Raw genomic sequence first — 12,026 nt, 5'->3', positions numbered from 1 at the left:
CCCTGAGGCGTGGCCTGGCCTGGCGGAGGCGGAGAGGAGGCTTTCAAGGTGCGCCGTGGTCGCTGTGGTGGTCGGCTCTCCACTCCCGTTCGAGCTCGTCGACGTCAAGAGGGCGCTCGCTCTGCGGTTCCGCATCAGCGAGGCGGCGGTCAAGGTCTCACTGAGGGCCTTGGGAGAGCTCTTGCTTGTCTTTGATGATGCGGCAGTCCGGGACAAGGTGGTTGGCGGCCGGGGATCGCTGGTGCTCGGGCGTGTCACATTCATGGTGGCGCCGTGGTCGCGATTCCGGCGTGCCTCCCCGGCAAAGCTGCTTTACAAGGTGTGAGTCTGTCTGGAGGGTGTGCCGGAACATGCGTGGGACGTGGACTCCGTGACGCCGCTGTTTGATCCCTTTATGCTCATCGACGGGATTGATGACGAGGTGCGGAGTGAAGAGGAGACCGGATGCCTGCGCCTCTGGGTGTGGATGGACTCAGTGGAGAAGCTGAAGACAAGGGGGATCCTGCAGCTGGAGGAGCCACGGGAGGCGGGGTCACCCGGCGCGCACTACCCGGAGCTCAATATCATGGAAGAAGCAGCGCCAAGGTGGGGAAAGGTTGGCATGCTAGGCCACCCTGTTCTCATCCACCTCGATCACGTGGTGGACTTCTCCTGTCCGCCGGCCTCTAGCCCGGACAGCGGGATGAGTATCGACAGCGGGATCAGCGGGCTGCCGTCGGACGACGGGACGGTGCCGGAGTGGCCGGGCAGATGGGGATACCGATGGTTCCTTAGCTACGAGGATGGAGATTTCCTGCCGCCACCCCCGCGGCAACCGGCTCGCTCTCGCTTGAGGTTCCCTGACGCGGGCGGCGATGGTGGTGGCGGGCGAAGGAGGACATACGGCTCTAGGGAAGGCTTTCTTCAAGCTAGCACGGGCTTGAGGCATGCTGGGGCAGATCGACAGCACCAGGAGGGAAGAAGTCGGGGGGCTGGCCATGACGGCGGTGGTCGGAGGCATTCCGGCCGTCCGGCGGGAGGTGACCCGCCGCTCATTGATACGGCTGCGGTGGACGTGGGCTTGCCAGGGGTGGACCCATTCTTCAGGTCTGTTGACGCCCCCATGCTCTTTGATCAGCGGCATGGCGATGCGGAAAACGCAGACCAGGAAGGGAAGGGAGCGGGTAACAGGAGGAGATGGTGGCAGACGAGGATAGCCCTGCCCGTGAAAGTCTGACCTCCCTGTGCGTAGCTGCGCCGAGCCGGCTGCATGAGCTGGGGCAGCAACATAATGGAGAGACAGGGCAAGAAGAGGAAGGAGGGAGGACGAGCATCGGGGAAGCGGGCGACGTGCATGGCCATTTGCATGCAAGTGTGCCCATTGGCGTTGCCGATCTGCCACCGATGGACCAGAGGGCGGAGCGCGTGGGGGCCCCCACCAAAAATGCTAGACCTACGTAACCGGGTACGTAAAGCTACATTCCTTCCTTCCAACTCAACTAAACATCCCTCCTGAGTTTCACGGGTGGGCCTGGGCCAATTTTCCCTTCCAACCAAAACAGGCCAGGTCAGCTTTTACGTAGGTTACGTACAAATCCTTACGTAGGTGTAGCAAAGCTCGGCCCCCACGCACAATAATCCTACATCTACGTAATGATCTACTTAACCTTACGTAACCTTCTTTAATCAAATTCTCTCTCGCCCCCCTGATTTCGCGGGGTGGGGCCCGGGTCGTTCTTCATCCAATCGTGTCTTGCCAGACCAGCTTTCACGTAAGATTACGTTTGCCTTTTACGTAGATGTAGCAAAGCCCCCCCACGCATGTGCCGGCACCCGCTCGGCAAGATGGGATTGCGGCGACTGCGGAGGTGGAGATATTTGGGCCGCACTCGCCGCGCACGAGCCCGGATGGAGAGGGCCTGGCCCTTTTCGAGGGGGGGATAGACCGTGGGCGTGGGGAGGAGCGAGGCCCACCATAGCCCGGGGCCTTGGCCTTGGGCGGTCAACCTGATGCGACCCAGGATGTGGTGCGGGGCGAGCCAGGGGACGGACCGGCAGATCCACTTCTCTCGTTCCTCATAAGCTGCTCCCCCATCCCCCTCGGCGGCGGCCCTGCTGGCAACTCCAGCGGCCGCTTGCGAGCTGGAAGGGCGGCCGGTAGTGAAGCCCTCCAAGAGAAGTAGCGGCCGGCTGGCGGCTAAACCAACCGCGGGGTGGTCTACTATGGACAAGGTCCAGATGGTGCTGCTGAAGAAGAGTGACATCTGGGCGGGGGACGCGCCGCAGGCGACAGCGTCGAAGGCTGAGCTCCAGAGGTACAGGGAGATGTACAAGAAACCACTGCCTGGGAAATTTATCGCCGCGGTTGAAGCCCTGCTCGACGCTTCTAGCGGCCAGAAAGGGGCGTGCAAGTCAGGGCCGGTTGTCTGTACCTGAATGTTGTCTGTCAGTGTTCTGCTCATCGCGTGCCCTGGTTAGTTCCCTATGTTAGAGCTGCTAATGTGCTTGGCTGTTAGGTGTTGGGAGGGGTGTTGGAGTCAAAGATCTGTTTCCTTTGGGATGACTAGTCATCGATTGTACTCTGTGCGTTGGATTGCTTGTTCTGTAACCGAGTTGGCCCAGTTTGTTTTATGGATTGTTCTTTCTTGAATTGGAATGTGAGGGGCTTAAACAACCCAGCGAAGAGGAGGGCGATTCAGATTTTTGCTGCTGAGCTTAAGTGCAGTGTTGTCTGTCTTCAAGAGACGAAGATCAGTGACATGGCTCGAAGCATTGTGGTGGACACACTGGGGCCGCGCTTCGCCGATAACTTCATCTCACTACCGGCTGTTGGCTCGAGGGGGGGGGGTATTCTCATTGCTTGCTCCGACGACTACGAGATTGTGGCAGAGCCCCTGGCGGCCGGTGAATTCTCGATCTCTGGGACAATTAGGAGAAGGGTTGATGGAGTTTGCTGGTCGATTACGGGCGTTTATGGGCCACAATTGGAGGCGGACAAGGTTCGATTCATTGACGAGCTGAAGAGTATCAAGCATCATATGCTGCCGCAATGGATGATGATGGGAGACTTGAATATGATCACCCAAGCAAGTGACAAAAGCAACAACAACATCAACAGGCGGATGATGGGCAGGTTTAGAGCAACCATTGATGACTTGGAATTGATTGAGTTTCTGCTGTTTGGGAGAAGATTTATTTGGTCCAGCGAGCGCGAGAATGTAACCCTCACCAAGATCGATCGGGTCATGGTGTCTGGCGAGTGGGAAGCGGCGTTTCCCCACTATCAACTGTCTCCTGCATCAACAAATATATCCGACCATTGCCCGCTTGTGCTCAAACGAATGGATGCAACCCCTCATATTCCGTTTTGAGAACCACTGGCTAAATTGCCCAGACTTTGAGGACATTGTGGCCCAGGCATGGACAAAAGAGGTCAAGTCCAGATACCCAATCAGGGTACTGCACACCAAAATGTCAAGGACAGCAAAGGCTCTCAGAATTTGGAACAAGCACAAGAGGAGATGGGTCGTATTCATGTCCGGGTTAGCTAACGAGGTCATCTTCCAACTTGATCTGGCGCAAGAGGAGAGGGCTCTTTCCGATGAGGAGAGACACCTGAGAGGTCTGCTCAAAGCTAAGCTGTTGGGTATTGCGGCGGTTGACAGGGCAAGGTGGCGGCAAAAATCCAGAATTACTGAGATAAAAGAGGGGGACGCAAGTACCCGATTTTTCCACCTAAGAGCGAGCGGCCGCCGGTGGAAGAATCACATTCCGGTCCTACTGGGAAGAGATGGGCCGGTTTCCGATCATGTTGGGAAGGCTGACATCCTCAGAGATCGATTCAAAAATCTGATGGGTACGCCTTTTGTGCGATCTGCAACACTGAATTGGGAGGAGCTAGGGATGCCGCGAGGACAACTAGAGCACCTGGACGGGGCGTTCACGGAGACTGAGCTTTTAGCGGCGATCAAAGAAATGCATGGTGAGAAAGCACCGGGGGCTGATGGATTCACTGGGGCTTTCTTCAAGTGATGTTGGACGATCATAAAAACGGATCTCTTGGCCGCTGTTACCTGTGTTCACAATCTGCGCGGAAGGAATTGGGATCTGCTTAATACTGCGAATGTTGTTTTGATTCCTAAGCGTGCCGACACGCAGGATCCAGGAGATTTTAGGCCAATAAGCCTAATGCACAGTGTTCCGAAGCTGGTCAGCAAGATGCTCGCTTCCCGGCTGGCTCCAGAAATCCCAACCTGATCACGCATAATCAGAGTGCCTTCATTCAAGGACGGTCCATCCAAGACAATTTTCTATACGTCAAGAATGTGATCAAAGCGGCTCACTTGGCGAAATCCCCTCTGGTCTTCCTAAAGCTCGATATAGCCAAGGCTTTCGATTCCGTGTCATGGGGATATCTATTTGAAGTCATGGAGGCCATGGGATTTGGGCAAAGATGGAGGGACATGATTGCTCTGATCTTGGCATCCTCCTCCTCCAGAATTCTGTTGAATGGAACGCCCGGCTCACCTTTTACCCACATGCGTGGCTTGAGGCAGGGAGACCCACTGTCCCCCCTGTTGTTTATCATTGCTATGGAACCACTGCAGAGACTGCTTGATATGGCCACCGAGAAAAATATTTTGAAGCCTTTGCGAACGCGAGTTGCCAGATTCCGGGCGAGTTTCTATGCCGATGATGCTGCGCTCTTCATCAACCCGGCGCGAGAAGAGATTACTGCTGTCCATGCCATTCTGGAAATGTTTGGGAATGCCTCTGGACTCAAAACAAACATGGCAAAATCAGTGGCGTACCCTGTTGCTTTCCAGGACAGGGCTTTGCAACAGTTGTTGATTGATGCTGGGATTGTGCAAGGCTCTCTTCCCTGCCAACACTTGGGATTGCCCCTTGGGATTCGAAAACCAAAGAGAGTTGAGATTCAACCGCTGATTGATAAAATGGCCGGAAAAATTTCTTTGAGAAAAGGCAGAATGCTTAATAGGAGAGGAAGATTAGTGTACATCAATTCGGTGGTCACGGCAACGACAGCTTACTTCTTGATAGCCTTTGCCCCGGATAAGTGGTTTATTAAGAAGGTGGATAAGTTGAGAAGAAACTTTCTTTGGGAGGCTGCAGATGCAAACATTGGAGGGAAAAGCCTTGTCAACTGGAATCAAGTTTGCTCCCCGATAAGATGTGGTGGATTAGGGGTCAAAAACATTGACTGCTTCAGCCGTGCTCTCCGTCTAAGGTGGGAATGGTTTCGATGGGAAGATGAGGATAGGCCATGGAAGGGATCGACGACGCCTTGCGATGAGATGGATAAGCAGCTGTTTACGAGCTGCACGTCGATTCGGCTTGGAAACGGCAACATTGCGGCGTTCTGGAGGGACCGATGGTTAAACGGGGAGGCCCCATGTCTTATGTATCCTGAGCTATACCAACTTGCCAGATTCAAGAAGATGTCGGTTAGAGAGGCGCTCAACAATGGAAGATGGATGCTTGGGTTACAGAGAATGACAACAGATGGGCAGCTCAATCAATTCGTTCGACTCTGGGAGGAACTTCAGTTGATCCAGCTCACGGACAGCAAAGACAAGATCCTCTAGAACCTGACCGCTAATCGAAAATACTCTGCCGTCTCTGCTTATGATGCCCACTTTGTTGCAAGGATCAACAAGCCTGGGCTGGCCCAAGTGTGGAGGGGCAAGATGGAAGGAAAAGTTAAATTCTACTTATGGTTGTTGCTGCAAAACAGAAATTGGACGGCGGATCGTCTGCAAGCGAGGGGATTGCCGCACAATGACCTATGTTGCTTTTGTGATCAAGAAAAGGAGATGGCCGAACACATCACCCTGGCCTGCTGCTTTGTGAAAGAGGTTTGGCTCCAGTTCCAGCAAGCTGATGACAGGATGGGCATGCTGGCCTCCTCGGCAACATCCATTGGAGAGTGGTGGTCTCGGCTATGCACATGCGATGGAACCAAGGACAGAAACAGAGATGCAATCACACTTGCTGCTTACATAGTGTGGAACCTGTGGAAAGAAAGAAACTGTAGGGTATTTGAGCAGAAGGAGATGACGCTGACTGCACTTGCTGGACTGATAAGAGAAGATGTCAAGATTTTCTACGAGGCCAACAAAGAGGCGGGCGCTGGGGACACATAAAAACCCATGGCGTCTTCTCTTATTCTTTTTCTTTCTCTCTCTCCTGCCAATACTCTCTAACGAAAGACCGGACTCTTGGTCCGGATTTGTCCGAACCGTGTAAAACCTCTATTCTTCTTTAATGCAAAAGCAGAGCTCCTGCTGTTCACGTCAAAATAATACACTACAGTTGTTTCTCTTTGGAGGGAAATCGGAATGGTTTATACAGATGAGATTATATTTCCCATGAGACATATACTCCGATGCAAACCAAGGTGTGCTCTTGCTATACTTCTTAACCAAGTGCTGTTGGACCTATCTTCGCTACTGAGTACTCCCTCCATTCCAAAATAGATGACTCAATTTCGTACTAACTTTGTACTAAAGTTAGTATAAAGTTGAGTCATCTATTTTGGAACAGAGGAAGTAGGTAGCAATAATGAGTGGCTGGTGCATGTCTTAATTAATTAAGCCACTGTGACATTACTTTTAATTAAGTATGGTTGGAGGCTCAAAAGTAGTTGTTTTCTTCTATGCGCATTGCTTGCTTCTTCTTTTTTATGTAATAAAGAAAAAAGGGTACATACTGTTCCACTTTCGAATTCTGGTATTTAAGTTCCAGCCAAGCACTGCCCTAAGTGCCGCCATCTCTCTATGCTGCTACTTCCTGCTTGGACTTCGGTAGAGCAACTCTGGTGCTGCTGTTACAGGTTTTTCCACTGTCACATTTCACTGCACTTGTATATGTGCATTTCGATATCGATTGTCTATGCCAGTTATTTTGGCCTGTCTAACGAGCATACATTTTAGTACTGGTAGTAAAAACACTGGTAAATTCATTAGTTCCCACCGATTTTCTTCACGTGTTCAGGGCCTCTCAACAGGAATCAATCCTCAATTCCCTGTTAGTTGCTCCTGCTCCAGGATTCACCCTCGTTGCCTTCTTGCCGTGGCTTGGACTGAGCAGGCTGTTAACAACCTCCTAGGGCATCACATGCTCTGGGAGTATAGTATTGTTGGTTGATTGAATGCAGCCTGTGCACTGCATGGTCTCAACCATAAAAAAAACTCATGAGAAATAATGGAGGCACATGCTTGAGACTGTATTTATCCACCTAATTCGTCTTTTCCTTCCTAATTTAGTATTGACAAGCTAAACAAATGATTAGTTGGCTTGACAGACGCATCCAGCGCGCACGTTCACATGTGAATCCTCACTATTTTCAGTGTTCTTAATTTCTTGATTCTTTGGTACTCCTTGTTGCCTAGCTCTGCATTGGTCTTGACTTGGCACTTGACGCACTGTTTTGACCTTTTTTGTAAACTTTAGCGCGATCTGACCACGATCTGAAATTTTTTCGTCATCTGACCCTTTTCCTACCGACATCGTCCTTCGCGGTAGGGTAACACAGCCTACCACCGAGGGCTATGGCGGTAGGATTTGATTGCGCCGTCACGGCCGTTTGAGGTTGAAAATACCCTATCGCCATAGTCCTTGGCGGTAGGGGCTGGAATGTATATATTGGCTAGCGCATGTAGGTTTACCAGGTTGGTGTTGGGTTCGAGCCTTCCTTAGGTCATTTTTTTTGTGTGCAATAAACAATAAATAATTTGTACAATCAATATTAGGATATGAATTGTTGATAAAAATATAGTTTTACTTATCTGTAAATGTTTTATAAAATCCTCGCAAAGATATAAACGAATATGATGTGATAAAAAAATTGTCCAATTAATGTTAAGGCATGGGTTATTTATATAAATATTTTTTTTGAAACTGCTCAATCCATCTTAAACTGCTCAACACTTTTGGAATCAGTCGTACTTCTAATTTGCAGTTTGTATATGTTCTTTTGAAACTTGTGTTCTGACATTGGAACCCAAGAAAGGATGAAATACGGCTCTATGACCATTTATTTATCCTCTTCCATATCGACAAATAATTTGCTTATCCAGTGGTTGTACTACTTCCTGCTATTTTTCTTAGTTAGTTTAAAGTTCGAAAGACCATTGCACACCATGATTTGTAACAGTGTTTGGATGATAATACTGAGAACGAACTTACATCGTATTTGATCTTATTGGAGAGGTCATTTTTGTATCGCAAAATTTATAACATAGTAGCAACTAAACCATCGTCTGTGGTCATTCAACTAGTTAAATTAAAGGTCGGATCTTTCTGATTATTGTGGGAATTTCTAGATAATTTCTATATTTTTAAGCATGCAGGACGAGAGCAATGGCTGGAGGGCCTATAGACTTCTGGAATGCGTGGGCGGTTCAGAGCCTGGTGCTGACGAGCCTAACTCTGCAGGTTGCCCTCGTCCTGTTAGCGGGGATCCGGCGGCGTGGCACATCCTGGCGTACGTTCAGGTTCATGCTCTGGATGGCGTACCAGCTCGCCGACGCCACCGCGATATATGCTCTCGGCCACCTCTCATTCGACGGTGCCACACCCCGCGAGCATCGCCTGGTTGCGTTCTGGGCGCCGTTTCTCTTGCTGCACCTTGGCGGCCCGGACAACATCACCGCCTACTCGCTCGAAGACAACACATTGTGGCTGCGACACCTACTTAATCTTGGTTTGCAGGTGCTGGGAGCTTCCTACGTCCTCTACAAGCATTACATCGGCACTCAAGACATGCTCCTTCTCGCCGCCATCTTGATGTTCGTCGTCGGTGTTGTCAAGTATGGCGAGAGGACGTGGGCGCTCAAGTGCGGCAACATGGACAGCATCCGGGGCTCCCTCAAGAAGAAACCACCTCCCAGATGTCAACTTTTTTACCTTGAGTATGAGCTCCCGCAAGGTGGATCCAAGGGCAGTGTCGATGAAGAAGAATTCCTCATGCGGCATGCTCATTCCCTGTTTCAGTTCTGCAAGCGCGCAATAGTTGAATCGTCAGAGGACAGGGACCCGGCCAACCCTGAAATCAAAGTTCTTGACCACCTCACACATGAACAGTGGTATGTGGTGATGGAGTTGGAGCTGTCACTGCTCTACGACATCCTGTACACAAAGGCAGGCGTGGTGCACACCTCATTTGGTTACTGTGTCTGTATTGCCTCACCAGCCGCTGCTGCAGCAGCGCTGTTGTTCTTCCAGTTCAGTGGCAAAGATGGTAACAGCAGAGTAGATGTTGCTATCACCTACATCTTACTGGGTGGTGCGTTACTCCTGGAGATAAGATCCCTGCTGAGTGCACTTGGGTCTAGTTGGACACTCCCCTTCCTGTGTGCCACAAGATGGAATTTCCTGAAACATGCATTTCTCTGCAGGGGGAGATGGGATCGGCTTCGCCGTTGGATAGTATCTCTTTACCGGCTCATAAAGGTCATGAGAGTTAGTGGGTGCTTGAGGCCGGCAAGGAGGTGGTCAGGTACTGTGGGGCAATATAACATGTTGCATTTGTGCAGCCGTCCCAGCAAAAGGAACAGTCCTCTGCCCGGTAGATTTGCCATGATGCTGGGATTCGAGGAGTGGTGGAACAGGGAGCATCACTCAAAGACCGCCAGGATTTCAGAGTACCTGAAGGAGGAATTGAGGCTTTACATTCATGAATTAGTCAGGGAGGGCCACGTGAGCACCCAAGGCATTGTCAGGAAAAAATGGGGTGAGTATGCAATCCAGTGGAAATGTAGGAAGCTGTACAAAAAGCTCACAGGCGACCTGCTAGGCGTTGAGTTCCAAGAGGGCATCATTATCTGGCACATCGCCACCGACCTCTACCTCCTCGACGACAAGCACACTGGGATGGAAATCATGGAAGGCCAAGCAATGTATGAGTCCCTACATGTTACCAGGCCTTGCCCAGAGCAGATTGTACCGGCGGACCTGTGAGAATCTAGTCAAAATATGGGGCCAAGAAGGCCAAACGCACCCAGCCCCCAGCTGGCGCGACATGTTCCGCCTTCGTGATGGCCCCAATTCCCGCTCTAGTCTCCAACGGAGAAAGAAGCTCGCCGACATGGTACAAGAAAAGAAACCAAAAGCCGGCCCTGAAACCCCCCGTCTCAGTTACGCAATCGACGTAGCCAAAGAACTGGCCAGTAACGACGAGAACGTAGACCGTGAGTGCAACTCATTGCAGGTGCTCCTCTTCGTGTGGATGGATTTCCTGGTCCACGCGGCAAACAGGTGTAGCAGGGAGTCCCATGCCAAGAAGCTTAGCAGTGGAGGTGAGTTCACAACCGTCCTCTGGCTTCTCATCGAGCACCTCCACCAACTAGTCGAACCTAAACCAGCGGAGGACGACGATGAAATTAAGGGCACCCAGCGCGCACCCGTGGACAAATAGTTGTAAGAATGTAATGTGTCCCTGGACAAAAAAAGGGTTTCCTCTTAATCAAATAGCTCACAGGCTATATATTATGTACTGTATAGGAGTTAGGACGTCTTGCACACGGCGACCCCTGATGCGTGCTATCTCGCCATTCATTTTAACTGTTGGGATCCGTGCCTTTGTATTCTATCTATTTTTTTCAAAAAACCTCATACGATGGTAGGCGGTTCCTGCATTTGCATTTTAGTAACACTGGTAGAAAAAGAGGCTTCCGTCCAGCCCCATTAGTCGCGAAACTGTAGGAACCGCGACTAATGAAGTCTTTAGTCGCGGTTCGGCAGACGAACCGCGACCAAAGGCCTGGGCCCAGGGCGCTCGGTGGCCAGCTGGTGCACGTGAGGGGCTTTAGTCGCGGTTGGCCAGGCCAACCGCGACTAAAGGTGCGCAAAGGCCTTTAGTCGCGGTTGGCCAGGCCAACCGCGACTAAAGCTCCTCCCCTATATATACCAGTTCAGCACGCTCACTTAGCCATTTGGTGCCACTTCTCTTCACAAGCTTCACAAGGGGGTGTAGCTAGGTTTGCTTTTGGTTCCTCTTATGCACACAAGGTGTTTGATGAAATGCCCTAAGAGGGTGAAACAAACATGATATGAAGTGTTGGAGCCACACTTGAGGTTCCTCATTTATTTTTTCCTCCTCGATCGCGGTTAGCAACTTGAACCTTTCATGCATGTGTGTCATTGATAAAATATGCATGTGTGCAGTTCATTGTTTAATTTATATTGTTTGTAGCTAGTTAGTTTAACAAATGCATGATGGTTAATTATATATTTTATATTATAATAATGCAGATGAATCGGCAATGGATGTACGGTAACCGACTCTCCGGCGAGTTCACTACGGGTTTGAAAGATTTCCTCGTAGTGGCTAATGCGAACAAGCAGGGGGGTTTTGTTATCTGTCCATGTGTTATCTGTAAGAATCAGAAGGGTTACTCTTCCTCAAGAGATGTTCACATGCATCTGCTTCGGCACGGTTTCATGCCAAGCTATAATTGTTGGACCAAGCATGGAGAAAGAGGGGTGAGTTCACAACCGTTCTCTGGCTTCTCATCGAGCACCTCCACCAACTAGTCGAGCCTAATCCATCGCCATCGTCAGCGGAGGACGACGATGAAATTAAGGGCACCCAGCGCGCACCCGTGGACAAATAGTTGTAAGAATGTAATGTGTCCCTGGACAAAAAAAGGGTTTCCTCTTAATCAAATAGCGCACAGGCTATATATTGTGTACTGTATAAGAGTGAGGACGTCCTGCACGCGGCGACCCCTGATGGGTGCTATCTCGCTATTCATTTTAACTGTTGGGATCGGTGCCTTTGTATTCTATCTATTTTTTTCAAAAAACCTCATACGATGGTAGGGGGTTCCTGCATTTGCATTTTAGTAAGAAAAGGGATGATCTAGTTTATAAGGAAAACTGGATCCAAAAAACCTAACATTGCCTGGTTAATTAGGAAAACCGGAGTGAGCACCCGAGAACAAACACAAAAAAGAAAAGAAAAGGACAGTAGAGCTTGGAGTAGGGACTAGGACACGCACGCACGACGATCTCGATGAATATCG

The 12,026-nt window shown here is 50.4% G+C and overlaps 1 pseudogene; it reads left to right on the top strand.

The window, feature by feature from the left end:
• Positions 1–8,361: 8,361 nt before the first annotated feature.
• Positions 8,362–10,474, top strand: LOC123184240 (uncharacterized; annotated as a pseudogene).
• Positions 10,475–12,026: the final 1,552 nt, after the last annotated feature.

This window comes from Triticum aestivum, chromosome 2A (assembly GCF_018294505.1).
Source record: "Triticum aestivum cultivar Chinese Spring chromosome 2A, IWGSC CS RefSeq v2.1, whole genome shotgun sequence".
Lineage (NCBI taxonomy): Eukaryota > Viridiplantae > Streptophyta > Magnoliopsida > Poales > Poaceae > Triticum > Triticum aestivum.
This window is presented reverse-complemented; position numbering and strand designations above follow the sequence as displayed.